Consider the following 20,724-nt stretch of genomic DNA (forward strand, 5'->3'; position numbering starts at 1 on the left):
CATCTCGCGAGACGCGAGATTTCCTGTGAACGCGCGCACACAGGCGCGCGCTCACAGGAACGGAAGGTAAGAGAGTGGATCTCCAGCCTGCCAGCGGCGATCGTTCGCTGGCAGGCTGGAGATGTGTTTTTTTTAACCCCTAACATGTATATTAGACGCTGTTTTGATAACAGCGTCTAATATACCTGCTACCTGGTCCTCTGGTGGTCCCCTTTGTTTGGATCGACCACCAGAGGACACAGGTAGCTCAGTAAAGTCCCACCAAGCACCACTACACTACACTACACCCCCACCCGTCACTTATTAACCCCTTATTAGCCCCTGATCACCCCTGATCACCCCATATAGACTCCCTGATCACCCCCCTGTCATTGATTACCCCCCTGTCATTGATCAACCCCCTGTAAAGCTCCATAAGACGTCCGCATGATTTTTACGGATGCACTGATAGATGGATCGGATCCGCAAAACGCATCCGGACGTCTGAATGAAACCTTACAGGGGCATGATCAATGACTGTGGTTATCACCCCATATAGACTCCCTGATCACCCCCCTGTCATTGATTACACCCCTGTCATTGATTACCCCCCTGTAAAGCTCCATTCAGACGTCCGCATGATTTTTACGGATGCACTGATAGATGGATCGGATCCGCAAAACGCATCCGGACGTCTGAATGAAACCTTACAGGGGCATGATCAATGACTGTGGTTATCACCCCATATAGACTCCCTGATCACCCCCCTGTCATTGATTACCCCCCTGTAAAGCTCCATTCAGATGTCCGCATGATTTTTACGGATGCACTGATAGATGGATCGGATCCGCAAAACGCATCCGGACGTCTGAATGAAGCCTTACAGGGGCATGATCAATGACTGTGGTTATCACCCCATATAGACTCCCTGATCACCCCCCTGTCATTGATTACCCCCCTGTAAAGCTCCATTCAGATGTCCGCATGATTTTTACGGATGCACTGATAGATGGATCGGATCCGCAAAACGCATACGGACGTCTGAATGAAGCCTTACAGGGGCATGATCAATGACTGTGGTTATCACCCCATATAGACTCCCTGATCACCCCCCTGTCATTGATTACACCCCTGTCATTGATCAACCCCCTGTAAAGCTCCATTCAGATGTCCGCATGATTTTTACGGATCCGCTGATAGATGGATCAGATCTGCAAAACACATACAGGCGTCTCCCTGGAGCCTTCCAGGGGGGGTGATCAATGACTGTGGTGATCACCCCATATAGACTCCCTGATCACCACCCCTGTCATTGATCACCCCCCCTGTCATTGATCACCCCCCCTGTCATTGATCACCCCCCCTGTCATTGATTACCCCCCCTGTCATTGATCACCCCCCTGTCATTGATCACCCCCCCTGTCATTGATCACCCCCCTGTAAGGCTCCATTCAGACATTTTTTTGGCCCAAGTTAGCGGAATTATTTTTTTTTTTCTTACAAAGTCTCATATTCCACTAACTTGTGTCAAAAAATAAAATCTCACATGAACTCACCATACCCCTCACGGAATCCAAATGCGTAAATTTTTTTAGACATTTATATTCCAGACTTCTTCTCACACTTTAGGGCCCCTAGAATGCCAGGGCAGTATAAATACCCCACATGTGACCCCATTTCGGAAAGAAGACACCCCCAGGTATTCCGTGAGGGGCATATTGAGTCCATGAAAGATTGAAATTTTTGTCCCAAGTTAGCGGAACGGGAGACTTTGTGAGAAAAAAATTAAAAATATCAATTTCCGCTAACTTGTGCCAAAAAAAAAAAATTTTTATGAACTCGCCATGCCCCTCATTGAATACCTTGGGGTGTCTTCTTTCCAAAATGGGGTCACATGTGGGGTATTTATACTGCCCTGGCATTCTAGGGGCCCCAAAGCGTGAGAAGAAGTCTGGTATCCAAATGTCTAAAAATGCCCTCCTAAAAGGACTTTGGGCACCTTTGCGCATCTAGGTTGCAAAAAAGTGTCACACATCTGGTATCGCCGTACTCAGGAGAAGTTGAGGAATGTGTTTTGGGGTGTCATTTTACATATACCCATGCTGGGTGAGAGAAATATCTTGGTCAAATGCCAACTTTGTATAAAAAAATGGGAAAAGTTGTCTTTTGCCAAGATATTTCTCTCACCCAGCATGGGTATATGTAAAATGACACCCCAAAACACATTCCCCAACTTCTCCTGAATACGGCGATACCACATGTGTGACACTTTTTTGCAGCCTAGGTGGGCAAAGGGGCCCATATTCCAAAGAGCACCTTTAGGATTTCACAGGTCATTTACCTACTTACCACACATTAGGGCCCCTGGAAAATGCCAGGGCAGTATAACTACCCCACAAGTGACCCAATTTTGGAAAGAAGACACCCCAAGGTATTCCGTGAGGGGCATGGCGAGTTCCTAGAAATTTTTATTTTTTGTCACAAGTTAGTGGAAAATGCTGATTTTTTTTTTTTTTTTTTTCATACAAAGTCTCATATTCCACTAACTTGTGACAAAAAATAAAAACTTCCATGAACTCACTATGCCCATCAGCGAATACCTTGGGGTCTCTTCTTTCCAAAATGGGGTCACTTGTGGGGTAGTTATACTGCCCTGGCATTCTAGGGGCCCAAATGTGTGGTAAGGAGTTTGAAATCAAATTCTGTAAAAAATGACCTGTGAAATCCGAAAGGTGCTCTTTGGAATATGGGCCCCTTTGCCCACCTAGGCTGCAAAAAAGTGTCACACATCTGGTATCTCCGTACTCAGGAGAAGTTGGGGAATGTGTTTTGGGGTGTCATTTTACATATACCCATGCTGGGTGAGAGAAATATCTTGGCAAAAGACAACTTTTCCCATTTTTTTATACAAAGTTGGCATTTGACCAAGATATTTATCTCACCCAGCATGGGTATATGTAAAAAGACACCTCAAAACACATTCCTCAACTTCTCCTGAATACAGAGATACCAGATGTGTGATACTTTTTTGCAGCCTAGGTGGGCAAAGGGGCCCATATTCCAAAGAGCACCTTTCGGATTTCACAGGTCATTTTTTACAGAATTTGATTTCAAACTCCTTACCACACATTTGGGCCCCTAGAATGCCAGGGCAGTATAACTACCCCACAAGTGACCCCATTTTGGAAAGAAGAGACCCCAAGGTATTCGCTGATGGGCATAGTTAGTTCATGGAAGTTTTTATTTTTTGTCACAAGTTAGTGGAATATGAGACTTTGTATGAAAAAAAAAAAATAAAATCATCATTTTCCACTAATTTGTGACAAAAAATAAAAAATTCGAGGAACTTGCCATGCCCCTCACGGAATACCTTGGGGTGTCTTCTTTCCAAAATGGGGTCACTTGTGGGGTAGTTATACTGCCCTGGCATTCTAGGGGCCCAAATGTGTGGTAAGGAGTTTGAAATCAAATTCTGTAAAAAATGACCTGTGAAATCCGAAAGGTGCTCTTTGGAATATGGGCCCCTTTGCCCACCTAGGCTGCAAAAAAGTGTCACACATCTGGTATCTCCGTACTCAGGAGAAGTTGGGGAATGTGTTTTGGGGTGTCATTTTACATATACCCATGCTGGGTGAGAGAAATATCTTGGCAAAAGACAACTTTTCCCATTTTTTTATACAAAGTTGGCATTTGACCAAGATATTTTTCTCACCCAGCATGGGTATATGTAAAATGACACTCCAAAACACATTCCTCAACTTCTCCTGAATACAGAGATACCAGATGTGTGACACTTTTTTGCAGCCTAGGTGGGCAAAGGGGCCCATATTCCAAAGAGCACCTTTCGGATTTCACTCGTCATTTTTTACAGAATTTGATTTCAAACTCCTTACCACACATTTGGGCCCCTAGAATGCCAGGGCAGTATAACTACCCCACAAGTGACCCCATTTTGGAAAGAAGAGACCCCAAGGTATTTCGTGATGGGCATAGTGAGTTCATAGAAGTTTTTATTTTTTGTCACAAGTTAGTGGAATATGAGACTTTGTAAGAAAAAAATAAATAAAAAAAAATCATCATTTTCCGCTAACTTGTGACAAAAAATAAAAAGTTCTATGAACTCACTATGCCCATCAGCGAATACCTTAGGGTGTGTACTTTCCGAAATGGGGTCATTTGTGGGGTGTTTGTACTGTCTGGCCATTGTAGAACCTCAGGAAACATGACAGGTGCTCAGAAAGTCAGAGCTGCTTCAAAAAGCGGAAATTCACATTTTTGTACCATAGTTTGTAAACGCTATAACTTTTACCCAAAGCATTTTTTTTTTACCCAAACATTTTTTTTTATCAAAGACATGTAGAACAATAAATTTAGAGCAAAATTTATATATGGATGTAGTTTTTTTTGCAAAATTTTACAACTGAAAGTGAAAAATGTCATTTTTTTGCAAAAAAATCGTTAAATTTCAATTAATAACAAAAAAAGTAAAAATGTCAGCAGCAATGAAATACCACCAAATGAAAGCTCTATTAGTGAGAAGAAAAGGAGGTAAAATTCATTTGGGTGGTAAGTTGCATGACCGAGCAATAAACGGTGAAAGTAGTGTAGGTCAGAAGTGTAAAAAGTGGCCTGGTCTTTCAGGGTGTTTAAGCACTGGGGGCTGAGGTGGTTAACAAGAAAATGTCACTTTCGGACCAATTTTTTCAATTTCACAAGAGCTAACAGAAAAAATTTACACTGCAATTTGTTACCAATTTTCTCCTAAATACAGCAACACCCTATATGTGGTCATAAACTGCTGTGTACTGTGTACAATGCAAAGCTCAGAAGGGAAAGAGCACCATTTAACTTTTGGAGGATAGATTTCACTGGAATAATTTTCAGGAGTCATGTCACATTTGAAGAATACCTGAGGTACCACTACAATGGAAGCCCCCAAAAAAGTGACCCCATATTGGAAACAACTTTTTCAAGGGGTGCAGTGTGCACCTTGGCCCAACAGAAGAGAAAGAGCACCACATGTATTTGAGGCCTAGTTTGGTGATTTATACATTGGCTGACAGCTGCAGAAGCTCTGAGGTGAAATATTAAAAAGACACCCCAAGAAGTGTCTCCATTTTAGAAACCACATCTAATAATGAGCAGGGGACTGTGTGAAATCAAAATGTGAAGTTTTCCACAGATATGGCATTTCAGTGCCCAGTTTGTGCCATCTGAGACACATCATGCCCTTTAAATTGTTAGGTGGGTTCTACTGGGTAAGGAAATGCTATAAATATGGGCATAAACCACTGTTTGGATACCTTGCAGAGTTCAGAAGGAAAAGACCACCTTTTGGCTTTTGCAATGCAGATTTTAATGGATTGGTTTACGGGCACCATGTTGGTATTGAACAGCCTCTGAGGCACCAGTACAGCCATTTTCTGACATATAGTCTGCAAGCTCTCACTACTCAAATTCTTACAGATTATCACTAGAACCCTGCTCGGTTCTACAAGTGAAAATAATCACTCAGGAATGCATCCTTCTCAGCACAATGGGGGATTTGTATATGTTATCTAACTATCCCTAACTCACTACATTACAATACACAAAGAAGGTACAGAACCAATCAGTACTTAATTAAGAATGTAAAATATCCTTACAACACACCTGGTATCTGATGTTAGAATCCAAAACACTTATCTGTGTTTAACCTTGGTGTTCCAATTCCTGGTGAATCTGGAAAAAAATGTTTGGCAGCTCCAGATAGATTGTGGGTTGTAGGCTTATTTACACTCACCTAAAGAATTATTAGGAACACCTGTTCTATTTCTCATTAATGCAATTATCTAGTCAACCAATCACATGGCAGTTTCTTCAATGCATTTAGGGGTGTGGTCCTGGTCAAGACAATCTCCTGAACTCCAAACTGAATGTCAGAATGGGAAAGAAAGGTGATTTAAGCCATTTTGAGCGTGGCATGGTTGTTGGTGCCAGACGGGCCGGTCTGAGTATTTCACAATCTGCTCAGTTACTGGGATTTTCACACACAACCATTTCTAGGGTTTACAAAGAATGGTGTGAAAAGGGAAAAACATCCAGTATGCGGCAGTCCTGTGGGCAAAAATGCCTTGTGGATGCTAGAGGTCAGAGGAGAATGGGCCGACTGATTCAAGCTGATAGAAGAGCAACGTTGACTGAAATAACCACTCGTTACAACCGAGGTATGCAGCAAATCATTTGAAACTGAACCACTCCCTACAGGATTAGCTAATATGGTTGCCAGCTGACTTACAGAGTCAAACAACAGGTAACGCTCCAGTAGCTCAAGTTGCAGTAAGAACTGCAGTTAGTGTGAGTCCAAAAGCAGACACGGTGGTGAGAAGTGGCATTGGAGAGAAGACTGGAGTAAAGGCAGGAGATGATTATGATGATGATGATTGTCAGAGGCTGATATTACAAGGCAGGAATGGCTTTTTTTAAAGGCTGCAGACTCTACTATGTGGTATGGCAGCAGACTCTACTAAGTGGTATGGCAGAGACTGCACTGCCAGCAAATTGAAAAGGTGAGAGTTAAACCTGCACACCATTGGATTGCTGGGCATGTAGAGTTGTTTCCTAACCACACATCCTGTTAATGATGGCTGACGACAGAGCAAAGAAGGAAGAGTAGTCTGCATGAGAGCATTAAGTGATGAGGAGGATGACAAAGACACTGTATGGCACATAGATGTGGCCCTGCTGCCTCAAAGGAAACAAGGAGAAGGACACTCTCTTGTTGTGGTGGTGCTGCAATAGAGCAGTGATGCCTGTGTTTGAATGCCTATGGCTGGTTTTTATCCTGCAGATCTTGCACATAGCAAGGCTTTTTTCTTCTGGTGGTGTGGAATAAAACTGCCAGACAGGAGATACTTGCAAAGACCTAGTGACAGCCAAGCTTGGCTTAGCGCTGGCATGATTTGTCCTGCACCCACAATATCAGTGTATCACCGGTTTCCTAAAAAAAAACTGGCCCTGGCAGTTTTTTGAGAGGTTCTGGCCATATGTTGCCTATTGCTGCTGCTGCCACCACTGTCCTCCTCTTACAGTTGTGCTCATAGGTTTACATACCCTTGCAGAATTTATGATTTCTTAACCATTGTTCAGAGAATATGAATGATAACACAAAAACTGTTCTTTCACTCATGGTTAGTGGATGACTGAAGCCATTTATTGTCAAATAACTGTGTTTACTCTTTTTTTAAAACATAATCAGAACGCAAACTACCCAAATGACCCTGATCAAAAGTCTACATACCCCAGTTCCTAATACTGTGTATTGCCCCCTTTAACATCAATGACAGCTTGACGTTTTTTGTGGTAGTTGTGGATGAGGCTCTTTATCTTCTCAGATGGTAAGGCTGCCAATTCTTCCTGTCAAAAAGTTTCCGGTTCCCCTAAATTCTTGGGCTGTCTTGCATGAACTGCACGTTTGAGGTCTCCCTAGACTGGCTCTATGAAATTGAGGTTTGGAGACTGGGACGGCCACTCCAGAACCTCCATTTTATTTTGCTGTAGCCAATGACAGGTCGACTTGGCCTTGTGTTTTGGATTATTGTCATTCTGGAATGTCCAAGTACGTCCCATGCGTAGCTTTCTGGATAATGAGTGCAAATTTTCCTCCAGTATTTGTTGATACATTACTGCATTTATATTGCCACCAATTTTGAGCAAATTTCCTGTGATTTTGTAGCTCACACATCCCCAAAACATCAGCGATCCACCACCATGTTTCACAGTAGGAATGGTGTACCTTTAATCATAGGCCTTGTTGACTCCTCTCCAAATGTAGCGTTTATGGTTGTGTGCAAACAGTTAAATTTTAGTCTCATCACTCCAAATTACTTTGTGCCAGAAGGTTTGAGGCTTGTCTCTGTGCTGTTTGGCATATTGTAAGTGGGATACTTTGTGGCATTTGCTTAGTAATGGCTTTCTTCTGGCAACTCGACCATGCAGCCCATCTTTCTTCAAGTGCCTCCTTATTGGGCATCTTGAAACAGCCACACCACATTCTTCCAGTCCTGTATTTCACCTGATATTATTTGCGGAATTTTCCTTGCATCCCAAACAATTTTTCTGGCAGTTGTGGCTGAATGTTTAATTGGTCTACCTGACCGTGGTTTGGTTTCAACAGAACCCCTACTTTTCCACTTTTTAATTAGAGTTTGAACACTGCTGATTAGCATTCTTAAGTCCTTTGATATTTTCTTACATCCCTTTCCTGTTTTATAGAGGTTCAACTACCTTTTCTCGCAGATCCTTTGATAATTCTTTTGCTTTCCCTATGATTTAGAATCCAAACAACATCAGTGCAGCACTGGATGAAAGATGCAAGGGTCTGTCAGGAGTCAAGAAAGTCATTGACCTTTTATACACACCCACTAATTACAAGCAAATAGTGTTGAGCGCGAATATTCGAATTGCGAATTTTTATCGCGAATATCGCAACTTCGAGAATTTGCGAAGAATAAGAATATTTGCCTCTATATTCGTTAAAACGAAATTTCGTTTCCTTTTAAGCTAATAAAATAATAGAAATATAATTTATTAGGCCCAATGCATTTAGAACAACTCACATATTATAAATCGCACACAAGCTGTAAGCAAAAGCAGCTAACAGTAGTTTGGATGAGCCAGCTAACCATTACACGAACAGAATTTTTTTACGAATTTAATGGTAGCGAATTTTCGCATACAATATAAGAAAGAGTCAAAATTATATGAGTAACTGAACACTTTTTACATGTCAAGTGAATTCTCGGCACGGTTGCTTGTCATGGAACATAACCTAGCCTTTGCGAAAAAAAAACACGTCTCTACAACATGCGATCCGCACACAAGCTTTAAGCATTAGCAATAAGCATAGTAAAACTTGACTGATGAAATTACTCAAAATTTTTGGAAAATAGTGCTATATACGAAAATCAAGAATATAGCACTATATTCGAAAAATACGGAATGCCGTATTTTTCGAATATAGTGCTATACTCTTGATTTTCGTATATAGCACTATTTTCGAAAAATTTTGAGTCATTAAAAAAACACATCGGATATAGTGCTTTAGTATTTTCAAAATCTTTAATTTAATTTTTACTAATATTGGCTAGGCTATATTTCAATAACATTGTGTTTTATAATATTAGTCTGATTTTATATTGCAATATAGAGAATATTCGAAACCTTTATTGTATAAATTGAACAGTGAACACTGAACACTAAAGACATTTAGAAATTCGCAAATTCGCGAATAATAAATCGCATATTATTCACATTATATTGGCAAACTTACGAATATTCGATTTCGGCGAATATAATACGAATATTCTAACGAATATTCGCGAAATATCGCGAAATCGAATATGGCTCCTCAAGCTCATCCCTACAAGCAAACAGATCACAGGTGAAGATGGTTACCTTTAATAGCCATTGTAACCCTTTTGTTTCAAGTTGTGTGCATGTTATCAGGCCAAATCACCAGGGTATGTAAACTTTTGATCAGGGTCATTTGGGTAGTTTGTGTTGTGATTATGATTTAAAAATAGTAAACACAGTTGTTTGACAATAAATGGCTACAAGGGTATATAAATGAGCACAACTGGGTATGGTATCTTATTTTAAGCACCCCATTCTGGCACCCAGTCTTTACCCTCCATGCCACTTTTATCAGACGGTGATATGTCATTGTGAGCTCCTTGGGCTGGCTCCCTCCCTGTTTCCTGCACTGTCTTTGCCCTGAGTACTACTGGTGGTACCACTGATCCTACCACCACCACCACCACTATGGCTACGGCTGTCACTACTAACACAGTTATGCATGGAGACACCTGCCTCTTCTTGAACTCCTTCCTCATGGTAGTCTAAATGCTGACTACTCTTACACAACAGGGAGACTCTCTTGACTAGTTTCTATAGTACATGGTGGGGGTTTTCTGCATCTTCTTAAGAAGAAAAGAGGGCTCCCCACTAGGAGGGGTAGTGATGACACAGATAATGTAACTGAAAGGCTCCTTGGTTGCAAGGAGGAAGAGCAGGAGAAATGCTATGACCCGTGGCTCCAAGGCACAGTGTCAGAGTCAGAGGTGATCCACATGTCATCCTGCCGTGAAAGAGAGGAGGAGTGAGCCATCCAGTCCACAATCTCATGCTCTTTTTCCTCAATAATAATGTTGCAGCTTTTGGAGCCAGTGAGAACTGTGGCCTATTACTACTAATACTTCTAGATGTCTGGCCAGTGCTGCTACCCACATTCTGATTCTGGGAGGACAATGTCTGGGTCTTTCATTTTGCACTCTTCCATTTTACATTTTAATATGAAGCTAATGAAAAGTCACGGGTTTCATATAATTAAACAGTAATAGCAAAATTGCAAATGTTTTGAATTTTTTTAAAAAAACCAGAGATTAGATGTTTTGAATACCTCCCCTTCCACAAACATATTACCATTTACAATAAATGCAATTTTTGCAATGTAACGTCTTTGAACTACAGTCTCTGAAGTAGTAATACCCTCCCTTCACTAACACTCAGGTGTGACAATGCATGACGAGGGTATTGGTTAATTCCCGTTCGCCACCTCTTATTCACTTTAAAAGCCCACTTCTAGCAACCCCTTTTCCACCATTACACTTCCCCACCATTAAGCCCCATGACCAATAAAACACGGACCACCGACTGGAAATGTAATGGCCACAGCAGCCGTTTATTAAATAACAAATACAACATAACATACATAATACTGTAAAACCCCCCAATGGGGGGAGGTCCTTGAAGCCCCAAAACATCGAGCTGCCGAACCAGGGTGAGCCATTCTTGCCTCCAGCCGTAACGCCCAGCTCGAAGGCACCACCGAATGACCCCCCCTCGATTCACCACAACCTCTCGGTACACCTGGGAGTCCAGCCCCAACCGTGGGGCCCCCCCAATTGTCCTCAGCTTCCACCATGACCAACCCCAAGGACCCCCCCCCACCGCCACAAGCCGCCGTGACATGACCCACCTCACAAGACCCTTCCCCCGAACCAAACCCCTATCCCTGAAGTACTTCAACCAAAAGGGACGGGTGGGCGGGAGCTTCTTCTCTCAACCTAAAATGGCACCCTGTCTTCCTCCTCTCACCCTATTTAACCCCTTAACTCCACCCCCCTCAGATCAAACTACCTATCCTAACCTCCATCCCTACCTATAGCCCTCCCACTACCCTATTCTGACCCCACCCTCCCCTCCGGCTCACTAAACCAAACCCCAGTCATGTAGGCCTCCCCTAAAGGGGGCTCCGCCCCCCCCCTCAGTCCGGCCATTGCTTGACGAGGGTATTGGTTAATTCCCGTTCGCCACCTCTTATTCACTTTAAAAGCCCACTTCTAACAACCCCTTTTCCACCATTACACTTCCCCACCATTAAGCCCCATGACCAATAAAACACGGACCACCGACTGGAAATGTAATGGCCACAGCAGCCGTTTATTAAATAACAAATACAACATAACATACATAATACTGTAAAACCCCCCAATGGGGGGAGGTCCTTGAAGCCCCAAAACACTGAGCTGCCGAACCAGGGTGAGCCATTCTTGCCTCCAGCCGTAACGCCCAGCTCGAAGGCACCACTGAATGACCCCCCCTCGATTCACCACAACCTCTCGGTCCACCTGGGAGTCCAGCCCCAACCGTGGGGCCCCCCCAATTGTCCTCAGCTTCCACCATGACCAACCCCAAGGACCCCCCCCCACCGCCACAAGCCGCCGTGACATGACCCACCTCACAAGACCCTTCCCCCGAACCAAACCCCGATCCCTGAAGTACTTCAACCAAAAGGGACGGGTGGGCGGGAGCTTCTTCTCTCAACCTAAAATGGCACCCTGTCTTCCTCCTCTCACCCTATTTAACCCCTTAACTCCACCCCCCTCAGCTCAAACTACCTATCCTAACCTCCATCCCTACCTATAGCCCTCCCACTACCCTATTCTGACCCCACCCTCCCCTCCGGCTCACTAAACCAAACCCTAGTCATGTAGGCCTCCCCTAAAGGGGGCTCCGCCCCCCCCCTCAGTCCGGCCATTGCTTGACGAGGGTATTGGTTAATTCCCGTTCGCCACCTCTTATTCACTTTAAAAGCCCACTTCTAACAACCCCTTTTCCACCATTACACTTCCCCACCATTAAGCCCCATGACCAATAAAACACGGACCACCGACTGGAAATGTAATGGCCACAGCAGCCGTTTATTAAATAACAAATACAACATAACATACATAATACTGTAAAACCCCCCAATGGGGGGAGGTCCTTGAAGCCCCAAAACATCGAGCTGCCGCACCAGGGTGAGCCATTCTTGCCTCCAGCCGTAACGCCCAGCTCGAAGGCACCACTGAATGACCCCCCCTCGATTCACCACAACCTCTCGGTCCACCTGGGAGTCCAGCCCCAACCGTGGGGCCCCCCCAATTGTCCTCAGCTTCCACCATGACCAACCCCAAGCACACCCCCCCCCACCGCCACCAACGCCCGGACTTGACCACCTCAACTCCGGGCGTTCCTCCACAACCTCAAGGCCACCTCAATGCCCTCCTGCAGCGCCAAACTCCACATGTCCAAGCCCACAGCATTCAAATGCACACCATCCGACCTCCAATAGGCCCCCACTCCAGCCTCCAACTCCCTGTGCCTAACTACCACGGCCCCGTTCCTAGCCATGAAACGCCCAACCGCCCTATTTACCTTCACCCTTGCCTTATTCACCGCATCCACAGACCGCGCCTCCCTCCACACCTGCCGAGGAACAATGTCCGACCAAACAGTCACCATACCCGGGAACAACGACCATAACCGCAAAAAATCCCATTTAACCTCCTTGATCAGCTCCCGGATCGGTTTTGCCGCTAAATCATTGCCCCCCGCATGGACCACCAACACATCCGCCGCCCTATCCATCCACAGAAACCTGTGCACCTCAGGCAACACCCCCTTCCACACCATACCCCGCCTCCCAATCCACCTTACCACCGCAGACTCTCTATCAAAGCCAAGCTGCTGACCGTCCGGCCGAACCGCTGCCCGGACAGACCCCCAGAAGACATACGAATGCCCCAGAATCCACACCAGAGCGGGCGCCGCACCTGCAATGAAAGAAACAAAAGAACAATAGCACAACCTTACACTGACACACCAACCCAGCACACCCGACTATAATCGATCCAAACGAACATAGGACTTAAACCTTGCCGACTCCCAACATCCAATCCGCTTAATAACATCCTCGCCCAGGCCCCACCTAGCAGCCTCCGTCGCCGCACCAATCCTAAAGGAGTGGCTAGAATAACCCTCCCTATCCACCCCCGCCCGGATAAAACATTTAGAAAAAACCGCCGAGAACTGAAACCGAGACAAAAAGGAGCCATCCGCATGGACCAACAAAGGGGACGCCACCCCCCCAGCCCCCAACCCATACTCCCGTAAACAGCGAACCGGGCACATATCGCAACCGTCAATCTGGAAAAGCACCACCTTCCGACCCCTTCCCATCGCATCCGTTTTTGACCGTCGATGACAAACTCCACCCTGTCCGCAATCAACTCCACATCCCCTCTTAACAAACCCCCCGCTCGACTCACCGAAGGACAGACTAACTCCCCCACCCGCATTGCCCCAAAGAACGCCAGCGAGAAAGCCAACCAGAACAACCATGCTTCCCCCTCTGACCGACAAACACCCCTCAACTGACCCCCCAACTGAATCAACAACCCAAACGAAACCGGCCTTCTCCCATCCACCCCCGCACCCATTCTCCACCACCCTTTCAGCGCCTGTACCACGAGAAACGCTTTCGTGACATCCACCATCTTCCATGCCTTAAAACCGAAAGCCAACCCCGCCATGTAACCATTAACCTTGCTGACCGACCAACCCTGCTCCCTACCATGACCCAAAAACATTAACAACGCCAACTCCGGCTCCTCAGTTCCCTCTCCCAACACTGAACACCAATCCTCTCAAGCCCTACAAGCCCTCATATACAGATCCCACGTACCCGGAGCTAAGGACGCCCGAACAAGCCCCATTAACGTTCCTCCAACAGCTCCCACAGGCAATCCGGACACTCCAGACCAACCGCGTCCGCCTCCGGGACCAACTGCCGAAAACGAGTCCACTGTGAACGAGAAAGAGCGTCAGCGATACAATTCTCCACCCCAGGCACATGCACTGCCACAACCCAGGCATTGAGCGACAAGCACTCCAACACCAACCGCTGCAGCAGCCGCACCACCAACGGCAACGAAGCTGACAGGCCATTAATCGCCTGAACCACTCCCATATTGTCACAGTGAAAACGCACCTTCCGGTCCCGGAAACGCTCCCCCCACAACAAAACCGCCAACACAATGGGGAACAATTCTAACAGAGCCAAATTCCGCACCCAACCCCATTCAACCCAAGCCGCCGGCCAAACCCCAGCGCACCACTGACCGCCACAGAAAGCCCCAAAACCTGATCCACCTGCCGCATCAGTGAATAACTCAAAATCAAAAGCCTCCACCACTCCCCCCATAAACAGCGAGCGACCGTTGTACTGGTCCAGAAAGGAATTCCAAACCCGTAAGTCCGCCCGCTGCTCCCTTCCAAACCGGATAAAATGATGCGGAACCACCACCCCCGCCGTCGCCTGCGCCAACCGACTACAGAACACACGACCCATGGGCATTATCCGACAAGCGAAATTAAGCTTCCCTAACAGCGGTTGAATCTCCCTCAACTGCAACTTCTTCACCCAAATCGCCCTTGCCACCAAACTTTTCAGATCCTCCAGCTTATCCCCCGGCAAACGACACTCCATCCTCACCGAATCAATCACTATGCCCAGGAAACTCAATTCCGTCACCGGCCCCACCGTCTTACCTTCTGCCAACGGAACCCCAAACCTCCTAAAAGCAGAGCCCAACGTTTCCAACAACAAAGCGCAAACCCGCAAACCAGGGGGGCCAATACACAAAAAATCGTCCAGGTAATGAATCAGCGAAACACAACCTGACGAGTCCACAACCGCCCACTCCAGAAACGAGCTGAACGTTTCGAAGTAAGCGCACGACAGCGAACACCCCATGGGTAAACAACGATCCACAAAAAACCCCCCATCTAAAAAACACCCCAACAAATGTTGACACTCCGGATGAACCGGTAACAACCGAAACGCCGCCTCAATGTCCGTCTTCGCCATCAATGCCCCTGCCCCAAAACGCCTCACCCAACCCACTGCCGCATCAAATGACGTATATACTACTGAACAGACTGCCGGGTCAATCCCATCGTTAACCGAGGAGCCCCTCGGAAACGACAGATGATGTATAAGGCGAAATTTATTCACCTCCTTTTTGGGCACGACCCCCAGCGGCGACACCCTCAAATTGTTAACAGGCGGTGCCAAAAATGGACCCGCCATCCGCCCAAGCAGCACCTCGTTCCCCAACTTTTCCCCCACTACCTCATGATGCTCCCTAGCCGACCGCAAATTTTTCTTAAGCAAAACCGCCTCCCCCGGCACAAACGGAATTCTAAAACCTTCCGCAAAACCCAAACCCAACAATCTCGCGGCCTCTCTATTGGGGTACTTATCTAAGTACGGCTGCATCTTTACCAGCCGCACCGGCGTCACCCCCTTTACCAGCACTATCTCCCCCTCTCCCACCGGCTCCAGCCTGCCTGCCCCCCCTAAAACACCGCGCAGCCCCATGAGTCCCTCCGCAACCGGAACATTCGTGCTTAAATTTACATTTAGCGCCGAACCTACAGTTTCCCTCATTGAAGGCAAAACACAGTCCCCTCGCCGAGGCAACCGCCGTACCGCCTGTCCCCCCACTACTTCCGTCCCCCCGAAAGGGCTGCACCACACGCACCGGGGCCGTAACCTTCAACCACAAGGCGATGTCCTTATGGTCCCACCGCATCTCAGGGCGCACCGCTTTCCGCTGCCGGAATTGCTCGTCATAGCGCAACCATGCAACCCCCCCGTACACCCTATACGCCTCACCGATTGCGTCCAAATAGCAAAACAACCCTGAACACGCCTCCGGCGCCTTTTCCCCAATCACACTTGCTAATATCGCAAACGCCTGCAGCCAATTTGCAAACGTCCGCGGTATCAGCCTATAACGACGCTTTTCCTCTTCTTCCCTCTTACCGTCCTCCTTCCGCACCCTATCCAAATTAAAGCGCTCTAACGGAAGTAGGAAGAAAATCTCCACGTACTCCCCCTTCCAAATCCTCTCCCTCACCTCAGACTTCAAATGCGCCCCCAACGGGCCCTCGAAACAAACATAAACCTCCCCTTTCGCTTTATCATCCACCCGAACAGCCTCCTCCTCCCCATCCGTCCCCGCCTGTGTTTGCACCGACACCCCCACGCCCGGCAACCCCCACTGCTGCTGCTCCCCCGACGACCCCGCGCCTGCAGCCACACCGTGCACCCCCCAGGCCTGTAACGGAGTCCCCCCACTCAAACCCCAACTCGCCACCAAACCCGCCAAACCCCCCAACAACTGACCCAAACCCCTACTCAAATCTAACTGGGAGCCACCCCCCACCCCGGCCCCCACACCCTGCACTACCTGCGCAAGCGGTCCCCACGAGATCTCACCTGGCTGCCTGGGTGCTGTGTTCCCATCAGCCGCAAGTCCGGACTCCAGACGATCACTCCTCCGCGACGAACCGTCCCCTTCTCACTGTCCCCTGATCCCGCTAGGACCAGGGACGTCCTCTTCCGGATAAACCAAGACGCCGTACCGCTCCTCTTCACCCTGCCTCCCAGCAGGGCAGGAATGCACCCCGCAGCAGGACCCCTCAGAACAGCTCCTGGGACCGGCTGTCTCCTGTCCCCTGGCCCCACACGGACCCCGGGGTTAACTTCCGGGTTCGACGCGCTCCTGGGGGCGGAGCCTCTTTCACTGCCGGCATCCTGAGGCCTGCTGCCACCGATGGACCTTCCTGCAGCAGCCCCGCGCTGACAAACGGACCTCCCACGCCGTGGGGCCGCCTCCGTGCCTGGAGTTACGGAGGCGCCCGCAGTACCAGGTCCCGCTCCCACGCCGACCTCAAACGATGGCGCAGATGGCCGCAACCGGCCACCCGCAAGGCTCCGCCTACCGGGAGGATTCCTCCCACGTCGGGGCCTGGAAGAAGCCGGAGTCATAGGCGCCCGACGTGGAGGGTCCCGCGAGGGGCTCCTAATGCGGCGCTGAGCCCGAGGGGGGGAAGCCGATGGCGACAGGCCCGCCGCGGCCGTAACGCCGGATGTGGAGGCAGAACAGGCGCCTCCACCGACCCCCTCAGCAGCGTCCGGATCTGCTCCTGAGCCCACGCTGGGCCCCTCACCTCCGCTGCTGCCCGCAACTCCACCAGCATGGCTTCCAGCTGCTCCATTCCTGCGGTAAGCTAGCTTCTTCTCTCAACCTAAAATGGCACCCTGTCTTCCTCCTCTCACCCTATTTAACCCCTTAACTCCACCCCCCTCAGCTCAACCTATCCTAACCTCCATCCCTACCTATAGCCCTCCCACTACCCTATTCTGACCCCACCCTCCCCTCCGGCTCACTAAACCAAACCCTAGTCATGTAGGCCTCCCCTAAAGGGGGCTCCGCCCCCCCTCAGTCCGGCCATTGCTATTTTGGAGCAGTGATGATAATCGTCTTTTCAACTAAACTCTGTGATGCAGTACGCCTTCATTAACAGTTGTAATTTGTGTTATAGGTTTGAAATGTGGTACAATTATTGAACACGTTTTCACAGAATAACACGAATAACACATAGTAACATAGTATATAAGGCCGAAAAAAGACATTTGTCCATCCAGTTCGGCCTGTTATCCTGCAAGTTAATCCAGAGGAAGGTAAAAAACTGTGAGGTAGAAGCCAATTTTTGCCGCTTAAGGGGAAAAAAATTCCTTCCCGACTCCATTCAGGCAATCAGATAACTCCCTGGATCAACGACCCCTCTCTACTAGCTATAGCCTGTAATATTATTAGACTCCAGAAATACATCCAGGCCCAGCTTGAACTCTTGGAGAACGTTCTGCTGCCTGCAACATGCTCCAGCATGACCGGTTTGGCATTGGGTCAGTAATGGTGTGGGGTGGCATTTCTTTGGAGGGCCGCACAGCCTTCCATGTGCTCGCCAGAGGTAGCCTGACTGCCATTAGGTACTGAGATGAGATCCTCAGACCCCTTGTGAGACCATATGCTGGTGCGGTTGGCCCTGGGTTCCTCCTAATGCAAGACAATGCTAGACCTCATGTGGCTGGAGTGTGTCAGCAGTTCCTGCAAGACGAAGGCATTGATGCTATGGACTGGCCCGCCCGTTCCCCAGACCTGAATCCAATTGAGCACATCTGGGACATCATGTCTCGCTCTATCCACCAACGTCACGTTGCACTACAGACTGTCCAGGAGTTGGCAGATGCTTTAGTCCAGGTCTGGGAGGAGATCCCTCAGGAGACCGTCCGCCATCTCATCAGGAGCATGCACAGGCGTTGTAGGGAGGTCATACAGGCACGTGGAGGCCACACACACTACTGAGCCTCATTTTGACTTGTTTTAAGGACATTACATCAAAGTTGGATCAGCCTGTAGTGTGTTTTTCCACTTTAATTTTGAGTGTGACTCCAAATCCAGACCTCCATGGGTTGAAAAATTTGATTTCCATTTTTTTATTTTTGTGTGATTTTGTTGTCAGCACATTCAACTATGTAAAGAACAAAGTATTTCAGAAGAATATTTAATTAATTCAGATCTAGGATGTGTTATTCTTGTGTTCCCTTTATTTTTTTGAGCAGTGTACAGTCGTGGCCAAAAGTTTTGAGAATGACACAAATATTAGTTTTCACAAAGTTTGCTGCTAAACTGCTTTTAGATCTTTTTTTCAGTTGTTTCTGTGATGTAGTGAAATATAATTACACGCACTTCATACGTTTCAAAGGCTTTTATCGACAATTACATGACATTTATGCAAAGAGTCAGTATTTGCAGTGCTGGCCTTTCTTTTTCAGGACCTCTGCAATTCGACTGGGCATGCTCTCAATCAACTTCTGGGCTAATTCCTGACTGATAGCAACCCATTCTTTCATAATCACTTCTTGGAGTTTGTCAGAATTAGTGGGTTTTTGTTTGTCCACCCGCCTCTTGAGGATTGACCACAAGTTCTCAATGGGATTAAGATCTGGGGAGTTTCCAGGCCATGGACCCAAAATGTCAATGTTTTGGTCCCCGAGCCACTTAGTTATCACTTTTGCCTCTCATCCAAGGGAGTGGGCTCACTCACAATTTTGCCCAAAAACACAGCCATGAATAAAGAATGGAACCAAAACACCCTCCAACAGTAACTTCTTCCAACAATCCAACAACAGTTTGGTGAAGAACAATGCATTTTCCAGCACGATGGAGCACCGTGCCGGAAAATGCATTGTTCTTCACCAAACTGTTGTTGGATTGTTGGAAGAAGTTGCTGTTGGAGGGTGTTTTGGTACCATTCTTTATTCATGGCTGTGTTTTTGGGCAAAATTGTGAGTGAGCCCACTCCCTTGGATGAGAGGCAACCCCACACATGAATGGTCTCAGGATGCTTTACTGTTGGCATGACACAGGACTGATGGTAGCGCTCACCTTTTCTTCTCCGGACAAGCCTTTTTCCAGATGCCCCAAACAATCGGAAAGAGGCTTCATCGGAGAATATGACTTTGCCCCAGTCCTCAGCAGTCCATTCACCATACTTTCTGCAGAAGATCAATCTGTCCCTGATGATTTTTTTGGAGAGAAGTGGCTTCTTTGCTGCCCTTCTTGACACCAGGCCATCTTCCAAAAGTCTTCGCCTCACTGTGCGTGCAGATGCGCTCACACCTGCCTGCTGCCATTCCTGAGCAAGCTCTGCACTGGTGGCACTCCGATCCCGCAGCAGAACCCTCTTTAGGAGACGATCCTGGGGCTTGCTGGACTTTCTTGGACGCCCTGAAGCTGTCACGGCCATGGTCATGGCCGTGACTCCTTTACCGCATGCGGTTGCCTGCAGTCTGGTTTAGTTGTTCAACCACAGGTGAGGGCCGCTAGTGTGTAGCCTCACTTGTGGTTGCCGCGGGCAACAAGTAGTTGGGTATTGTCGCAGTAGAGCAGCCTGATCTGGTGCTAGGCAGCTTGCGGCAATGTGCATGCGGTTGCACCTAGCAACCTCTCTGTTAGGTGTGTGTATGTATGTTATGCACTTTGTATGTCTGGTGTGCACTAGGTTTATGTTAGGTGTGCACTGTGACACTTCCCTTCACTGTGGCTGCCCGTGGCAACGTTTGGTATGTGTACATGTGGTGGCAGTGTCTCGGCCTTCTGGCTGACTCCCAGGACATGGTCGCCACCCATGTCGTTGCCTGCGGTAACAGCTACAGTGTGATGTGCATTTGAACACTTCCCCTTTAAGTGGTTTCACTCCCTGTTAGTGGTGGAAGGGTTAATTCCCTCTCCTGTGTGTGTCTGTGTGGGTGTGGCCACTTTGGGCTATAAAGCCTCTTTGGAGATCTGAAGCTGAGGGGTTCTTCAGCCATGCTTTGCTGGAGAAACCCTCCTGGTATTTCCATCTGCCAGTGGGGGCCACCCTTGTGGTCATAAACAAATTGTTATGTATTGTTTATACACGATGTTATGAGGATGTGTTTGTGTGTCATGTCTATTCTTTGCAGCGTATGGTTTCCTGGTGTCC

At 47.6% G+C, this 20,724-nt stretch overlaps 1 protein-coding gene across 3 annotated transcripts in view; it reads left to right on the forward strand.

The window, feature by feature from the left end:
• Positions 1–20,724, forward strand: part of TNNT2 (troponin T2, cardiac type) — a 565,716-nt gene that overhangs the window by 317,768 nt on the left and 227,224 nt on the right. The gene's annotated exons all lie outside the window — the stretch shown is intronic.

The sequence above is a fragment of the Bufo bufo genome, chromosome 3 (genome assembly GCF_905171765.1).
Source record: "Bufo bufo chromosome 3, aBufBuf1.1, whole genome shotgun sequence".
Taxonomy (NCBI): Eukaryota; Metazoa; Chordata; class Amphibia; order Anura; family Bufonidae; genus Bufo; species Bufo bufo.